The 8,229-nt window shown below is 38.8% G+C and overlaps 1 non-coding gene across 1 annotated transcript; it reads left to right on the top strand.

Moving 5' to 3' along the window:
* Positions 1–6,520: 6,520 nt before the first annotated feature.
* LOC131621172 (small nucleolar RNA R71) lies at positions 6,521–6,627 on the top strand. The gene has a single exon (XR_009289499.1). It is a non-coding gene; the product is annotated as a small nucleolar RNA R71 (small nucleolar RNA).
* The last annotated feature ends 1,602 nt before the right edge of the window (positions 6,628–8,229 follow it).

The following is an 8,229-nucleotide window of genomic DNA, read 5'->3' as shown; positions in this document are numbered from 1 at the left end:
TGTGTAACTTGTTGCGCATATGCTGAACTTCATGTTGCAGTGCATCAATGGCTTGGCCATGTGTGATCGGATGATAAGCATGCTCGATCCTCGAAGGAGCATTTCTCTGGGCCACTGATTCAGCGGATGCAGCAGGTTGTTGTTGTTCAGGCTCGACATCGGTCATACCTTCAGATTGATCTTCTTGTGAACCAGTAGGAGTCTCAGGCTCATACTCAGGAACGAGTTCATCTTCAGGTAGAGGCTCATATTCAGGCACAGGATCATCCTCGGGTATAGGTTCATACTCAGGTACAGGCTCGCCTTCGGGATGATTCATGTCATAATATCCAGGAGGGGTGTCAGGTTCAGATTCCGATACTTGCATGTCATCATCAAAATGTTCATAGGCTTGTGGAGTTTCAGGAGATGATTCTCTATCAGGAATCTGACCATAATAAAGCCAGTTAGTAGGGTTGTGCACACTCGTCCTTGGATTCGGTAAGGTAAACTGATCCATTACTTTGTTATCAATAAGGAGGTCAAACTGATCGGGACCAAGGTTTCCAATGATACCTCTGTTAAAGCAAAACTGAATGTCCATGGATTTATAGTTACCAAAAGGTGTCAATCTAAGCAGTGGTGTTCTCAGACCAATAGCATTTGCAATCATAGTGACGAATCCTCCGATCAGAATAGGTGAAACTTCGTCTTGCGTGATGCGCTCGAAGTTTGCTAGCATAAATGTAATAGCATTAACCGGACGATTCTGAGAGGTGCAGAACATGATGAACAACTCTTCTCTGGAAACTTCAGTGACATTCTCAGGTTTACCGAAAATATAGTGAGCGATAATCTTATGCAGGTATCTGAAGGCAGGATTATGAATGCTCTCGGATTGAAATTCGTGCTCTTCAGGATTATCGTTTCCAGTAATCTTACCCCAGAAGTTTTCCAACTCCTAGTGAGCAAGATGTTCCTCAGGAACTGTGGTGTATGCATCCGATCCATTAGGTATTTCTAACATAGGTGCAAAGTCACGGACACAAAACTGATATTTTAATCCAAAGAGTCAAAAAAGGATAATTCCTTTCCCCAATCCTTGGCCACAGTTAGGCAGGTAAGTCAATGAGCTCAAGAACTCCAGAGTGAGCTTTCGGAAAGTACAGAATTTGCGGAACAGGTGAGAACCGGTCCAACCGATTTGGTTCAGCAAGTACATGACACTTTCGTCGATTCCTAACTTCTCCACAGTCGGAGGATGAGGGTAGAGAGTCAAACCCATTTGCCTCTCAACTAGCTTAGCATATCTTGCTTGTTGTCCTCTTCCACGGAACACAACTTCCATGTTGTCGACTTCTTGCATCTTGATGAGTTAGTTACTAAATAAGCCTATAATTCGAAAAGTATGAAGATCAAGTTAGAATTAGGCTAGCGTTGGTAAAAAGAAGAATTAGAACAAAGAAATAAAAATTAAAAGATGTAACAAATTATAATAATAATTATAATTATAAAAAGATGAGATTTTTATAATTATGATTTAAAATAGTGATTATAATTATAATAATTATTATAAGTGGTAAAAAGCATAAAAGATTAAAATAGAAAATTAAAATAATAACAAATTAAAATAAAATGTTTTAAATAAAAAAGATAAAAATAAGAGAAATAAAAATGTGAGTTGTCTCCCACTAAGCGCTTTGTTTTATGTCGTAAGCTCGACGATTTAAATGAAAATCATTTTTTCGAATGAGTGGGCAGCTCGTCAAGTTTTAAAATCTGAATATTTTCATCGTTCTCAAGACGATGGTAATGTTTAAGACGTTTCCCATTTACGACAAAAGGTTCGACCGTTTTTCCTTTGATTTCTATCGCTCCGCTCGGAAATATGTTAGTAATTTCGAATGGAATAGACCATCTAGATCGTAGCTTTCCAGGAAATAATTTTAGTCTAGAATTAAATAACAGGACTCTATCGCCTATGATAAATTTTTTCCTAGATATACGCTTGTCGTGCCATTTTTTCGTTCTTTCTTTATAGATTTTCGCATTTTCGTAGGCGTCTTGTCTAAGCTCGTCTAATTCGTTTATGTCGAGAATTCGTTTTTTACCTGCAGAAGTGTAATTTAAATTTAAATTCTTAATGGCCCAATAGGCTTTATGTTCCAATTCTACTGGGAGGTGACATGATTTTCCATAAACGAGTATGAATGGGGTGGTTCAAATTGGAGTTTTGAAAGTTGTTCTATAAGCCCATAAAGCTTCATTTAACTTGGATGACCAATCCTTTCTAGATATAGCAACAGTCTTTTCCAATAATTGCTTTATTTCTCGGTTAGAGACTTCTACTTGTCCGCTTGTTTGTGGATTGTATGGTGTAGCTATTCGATGATTCACTCCATATTTTCGAAGGAGTTTTTCAAGGATTCTTGAAATGAAATGAGATCCACCATCGCTAATTACCAGTCTTGGTACACCAAACCTAGGAAAGACAACATTTTTGAAGAGTTTGTTCACTACTCGTGTGTCATTTGTAGGAGAAGCGATAGCTTCTATCCATTTCGAAACGTAATCGACAGCTACAAGTATATATTTATTTCCGAAAGATGATGGAAAGGGACCCATAAAGTCTATTCCCCAGACATCAAATATTTATACTTCTAGAATGCCTTTTTGAGGCATTTCATCTCTTCTCGAGATATTTCCAGTTCGTTGACATCTATCACAGTTTATAACGGCAAAGTGAATGTCTTTCCATAGGTTGGGCCAATAGAGTCCAGATTGGAGGATTTTAGCACAAGTTTTAGACGTGCTAGCATGTCCTCCATAAGGGGCTGAATGGAAATGCGTTATTATACTTCCTATTTCTTCCTCAGGTACACACCGTCTAAAGATTCCATCGGGGCCTCTCTTGAAAAGAAGGGGGTCGTCCCAATAGTACTGTTTGAGGTCATGGAAGAATTTCTTCTTCTGTTGGTAGCTTAGATCAGAGGGAAGTACACCAGTGGCTAAGTAATTTACGAAATCCGCATACCAGGGTGTAATGGTCATTGCAAAAGTGGTAGCGGCAGGTTCGTCGGGATTATTTCTTTCTAGTTGAGCTATAAGCTTATCGTAAGGAAAATCATCGTTAATAGGTACGGTTTCGGATTCTAGGTTTTCTAAACGAGAAAGGTGGCTTGCTACTACATTTTCTGTTCCTTTTTTATCTCTTATTTCTAAGTCAAATTCTTGCAGTAGCAAGATCCATCTTAAGAGTCTTGGTTTAGCATCCTTCTTGGTTAATAGGTACCTAATCGCGGCGTGGTCGATGTATATTATTATTTTGGCTCCTACTAGGTATGAGCGGAATTTATCCAAAGCAAATACTAAAGCTAAAAGCTCTTTCTCAATTGTAGCGTAGTTCATTTGAGCTTCGTCCATAGTTCTACTTGCGTAGTAGATAACGTGAAGTTTCTTATCTTTTCTTTGACCTAGGACAGCGCCTACAGCGTAATCACTTGCATCACACATTATTTCGAATGGTTCGGTCCAATCAGGAGGTTGCATGATGGGTGTGGATATTAATGCTTCCTTAAGGGTTTCAAAGGCTTCTAAACACTTGTCATCAAAGACGAAATCGGCGTCTTTCATTAGTAGTTCGGTTAATGGTTTAGTTATCTTCGAGAAGTCTTTAATGAAGCGTCGGTAAAATCCAGCGTGTCCTAAGAAGCTTCGTATCTCTCTAACGGTTTTCGGAGGTTGAAGGTTTTCAATAACTTCTATTTTAGCTCTATCTACCTCAATTCCTCTATTCGATACTATATGTCCTAGCACAATCCCTTCTTGTACCATAAAGTGACACTTTTCCCAATTTAAGACTAAGTTGACTTTCACGCAACATTCTAGGACTTTTTCTAAATTCGCAAGACATCCTTCGAAACTTTGTCCACATACGGAATAATCGTCCATGAAGACTTCCATAATATTATCTAGGAAGTCTGCGAATATGGCCATCATACATCTTTGGAATGTCGCAGGTGCGTTGCTTAATCCGAATGGCATTCGTCGGTAGGCGAAGGTTCCAAAAGGGAAGGTGAAAGTTGTTTTCTCTTTGTCATCAGGATGGATTGGGATTTGGAAGAAACCAGAGTAACCATCTAGATAGCAGAAATGAGAATGTCTAGCTAAGCGTTCTAACATTTGATCTATGAATGGTAGGGGAAAACGGTCTTTACGAGTGGCTTTATTCAGTTTCCTGTAATCTATGCACATTCGCCAACCAGATTCAACTCTCTTGGTTATAGTTTCTCCTTTCTCATTCTTTATCACCGTGACTCCTCCTTTTTTAGGTACTACATGAACAGGACTAACCCATTTACTATCGGATATGGGGTATATTATCCCAGCTTCTAAAAGTTTCAGAACTTCCTTCCTAACCACTTCGCTCATGATCGAGTTAAGTCTCCTCTGATGTTCTCTCGAGGTTTTCGAGTCTTCCTCAAGCATAATTCGATGCATACAGACAGAAGGGCTTATTCCTTTGAGATCAGATACCTTATAGCCTAAAGCTGTTGGATATTTTCTTAGGACTTCTAACAGTTTTTTGGTTTCAATCGGTCCTAAGTCAGCATTGACTATTACAGGTCTTTCAAGTTCGGTATCTAGGAATTCATATCTTAGATTGTTAGGAAGTGTTTTGAGTTCATCAGTCAGTTTACTAGGAGCAGGTGTAGGTTCGGGTGTTGGTTCTAAACATTCGGTTAAACTTAGGTTTTGGTTTTCTTCTTGTGTGTCATCATCAGATGTTTCGGTTATTGGGATTTCTAGGATTTCAGGGTTTTCGAGTGGTTCGATATTTGTTTCTTTGACGCATTCATCAGTGACGTCCATGAAACAACATGTAATGTCAATTGCAAGTGCTTTTAAGAAGTGAGACAGAATAAATTCAATTTTCTCTTCTCCAACTTCGAAGGTTAGTTTTCCTCGTTTAACGTCTATGATTGCACCAGCAGTTGCTAAGAATGGTCTTCCTAATATGATTGGGATGTTGGAATCTTCCTGGATATCCATGATGATGAAATCAGTCGGGATGTAGAATTGACCTACTCGCACAGGGATATTTTCCAACATTCCTACAGGGTATTTAACTGAACGGTCAGCCAGTCGAAGAAACATTCTCGTTGTTTTAAGCTCACCTAGTTTTAGTTTCTTACAGGTTGAAAAAGGCATCAAACTAACACTGGCTCCTAAGTCGCACAAGGCTTTGTCTATAATAGTCTTTCCTATTACACAGGGTATGGAAAAACTACCAGGATCTTTCAGTTTGGGAGGCATGTTGTTTTGAATGATAGCGCTACATTCAGCGGTAAGCGTTACCGTCTCGTTATCCTCGAGTTTCTTTTTGTTCGATAGGATTTCTTTTAAGAATTTAGCATACGAAGGCATCTGAGTTATAGCTTCTGTGAAAGATATGGTTATGTTTAATTGTTTCAGAAGTTCTACAAACTTTTTAAATTGCGCTTCGGTTTTAGATTTAGCTAATCTATAAGGGTAAGGAATTGGTGGCTTATAAGGTGGTGGTGGAATGTAAGGTTTTTCTTTCTCAGGTTCCACTTCAGAGTTGTTTTCATTTGTTTTAGCAGTTTGATCATCAATCGATGTCTTTTTGGTTTCCTTTGGCTCTTGTTGTGACATGGGTGCATTTTGAGTTCTAGGATCGATAGGTCCATCGTAGTTTGTTCCACTTCGCAGTGTAATCGCGTTTGCATGTCCTTTAGGGTTAGGTTGTGGTTGAGCAGGAAACGTGCCAGCAGGGGCAATAGTAGGTGCTTGTTGTTGAGCTACTTGTGAGATTTGTGTCTCTAGCATCTTGTTATGTGTAGCTAAAGCATCTACTTTGTTTGATAATTGTTTTAGTTGCTCACTATTATGAATATTTTGATTTAGGAAGTCTTTGTTGGTTTGTTGTTGGGAAGCTATGAAGTTTTCCATCATGATTTCTAGATTTGACTTCCTAGGGGCATTTTGAGCAGCTACAGGCGCTTTCTGATAGCCAGGTGGGACAGCAGGTGCTTGTCCAGGCGTGTATAACGCGTTGTTGTTCTTATATGAAAAGTTTGGATGGTTCTTCCATCCAGGGTTGTACGTGTTAGAGTAAGGGTTTCCTTGAGCGTAATTTACTTGATCAGATGGAATACAAGTCAAGAGTTGACATTCGGCAACAACATGTCCAGTCTATCCACAAATCTCGCAGTTAGGTGCTACAACAGCCGTGGTGGCTGAAGGAGTGATGGTTAAGTTCTCGATCTTTTGAGTTAAAGCGTCTACTTTAGCGTTAACGCGGTATATATTACTTACTTCGTACATTCCTCCTTTGGTTTTCTTTAGAGCAGCTCGTTCTCCTCCCTATTGATAATGGTTTTGTGCCATGTTTTCTATGAGGATGTATGCTTCATCATGGGGTTTGTCCATTAGAGCTCCGTCAGCAGCGGCATCTATAGTCATTTTAGTGTTATAAAGTAGACCACCATAGAAAGTATGGATGATCAGCCATGGTTCGAATCCATGATGAGGGCATAGTCTAAGCATGTCCTTGTATCGCTCCCAGGCTTTGAAGAGTGATTCGTTATCTTTTTGGGTAAATCCGTTGATTTGACCTCATAGCATAGCAGTTTTGCTAGGCGGAAAATATCTAGCTAAGAATACTCTCTTCAGTCCGTCCCATGTAGTTATGGAATTAGAAGGCAGGGATTGAAGCCACGCTCTATCTCTATCTCTCAAGGAGAAAGGAAAGAGGCGTAATCGAATAGCTTCGGGGCTTACGTTGTTAGCTTTGACAGTGTCGGCATATTGCACGAACACGAATAAATGGAGATTAGGATCGTCTGCAGGGCTTCTAGAGAATTAGTTATGTTGGACAGCTTGTACCTATGAAGGTTTCAGTTCGAAATTGTTTACCTCAATCGCAGGTGGTGCGATACTTGAGTGCGGTTCGGCTCGTGAAGGAGCGACATAGTCTCTAAGAGGACGAGGGGCAGCCATCTCTAACTTCGGGGTGATTTAATTGATTTGGTCAGTAAAGATCAATTCCTGAGAAATTGGAATTGGTGCTACTTCGGGAAGATGATAAGCTCGACGTCTTACGTTAACAAAACGTTCAATCTCGTTGATTCGTTGTATCAGGTCTCCTCCTTGTGAACGAGTATTTGGCATACAATCGTTCAAAAAGAAAAGAAAGAATTTGCTCTAGTCTCTACGGTGTAACAGTGAGTTACGATATCGACTTAAATAGTCCCCGGCAACGACGCCAAAAACTTGATTGCGACTTTACGTGTCTATAATTCTGATGACTGCAAGTGCACAGTCGTGTCGTGTAGTTTTAAAAGATATCGAATCCACAGGGACTATGAATCGATCTACCGTTATCTAAGGTTACTATGTAAAGCTAAGGCTACTAATATTTTGATTGTTTCTAAAGGGAATGTGATTGTAAATTCTAAGAGATATAATAATAAGCGGATATCAATATGTATTTCATTTAACTTAGGTGATCCGAAGGTCCATTGGCTATGGTGTTAATTCAATTAAAGATCTTTATTAATTCTATTGATTAAAATTCCTCCTCTCAAACTCTCGCTCTGTTGATTTAGACTATTATCCTAACTCGTAATGTACTCTCTCGCCATCCCATTAGATTTAGAAAAGCTCTTTGAAAACAACATAGTTAATAAAATGCTTGTTTAATGAAGTCGTTATCTACTTAAATCCCCTAGTCTCAAACTCTCGCTCTGTTGACTCGGTTCATGCTAGTAATCCCTAACGTACGCTTTCGCCATCCCGCGTCGGGTTTAAAAACACTTTTTGAAAATAAATAAGTTCTAATTAGTTTTAATATGCTTTCTCCATCCTTAGAACTAATGTCTTATGTCTACTATCCAGTTAAGAACCTCGAACTTTCGCTCTATTCATTTTAATCTTTGACTGCCTTAAAACCTCAAACTTTCGCTCTACTGATTTTAAGACTTACTAATTAAATTAGACATAAAATTCAAAAACAAGTGATATTTAACAAAACATAATTAAGCCAATTTATTTCGGATCCCACAGTTAACTTACTCTACATACCGATATCTTAATTCATTAGCCAGACATATTAATACGGTTAAACATGCATAAATTTGTTTGGTTCATAATAAAAGGCATGTTAAATGGCATACGATATATCATGCAAAATAAATATAAATAAAGGCGGTAAATGATAAACCTGAA

This window comes from Vicia villosa, linkage group LG7, assembly GCF_029867415.1.
Source record: "Vicia villosa cultivar HV-30 ecotype Madison, WI linkage group LG7, Vvil1.0, whole genome shotgun sequence".
NCBI lineage: Eukaryota > Viridiplantae > Streptophyta > Magnoliopsida > Fabales > Fabaceae > Vicia > Vicia villosa.
This window is presented reverse-complemented; position numbering and strand designations above follow the sequence as displayed.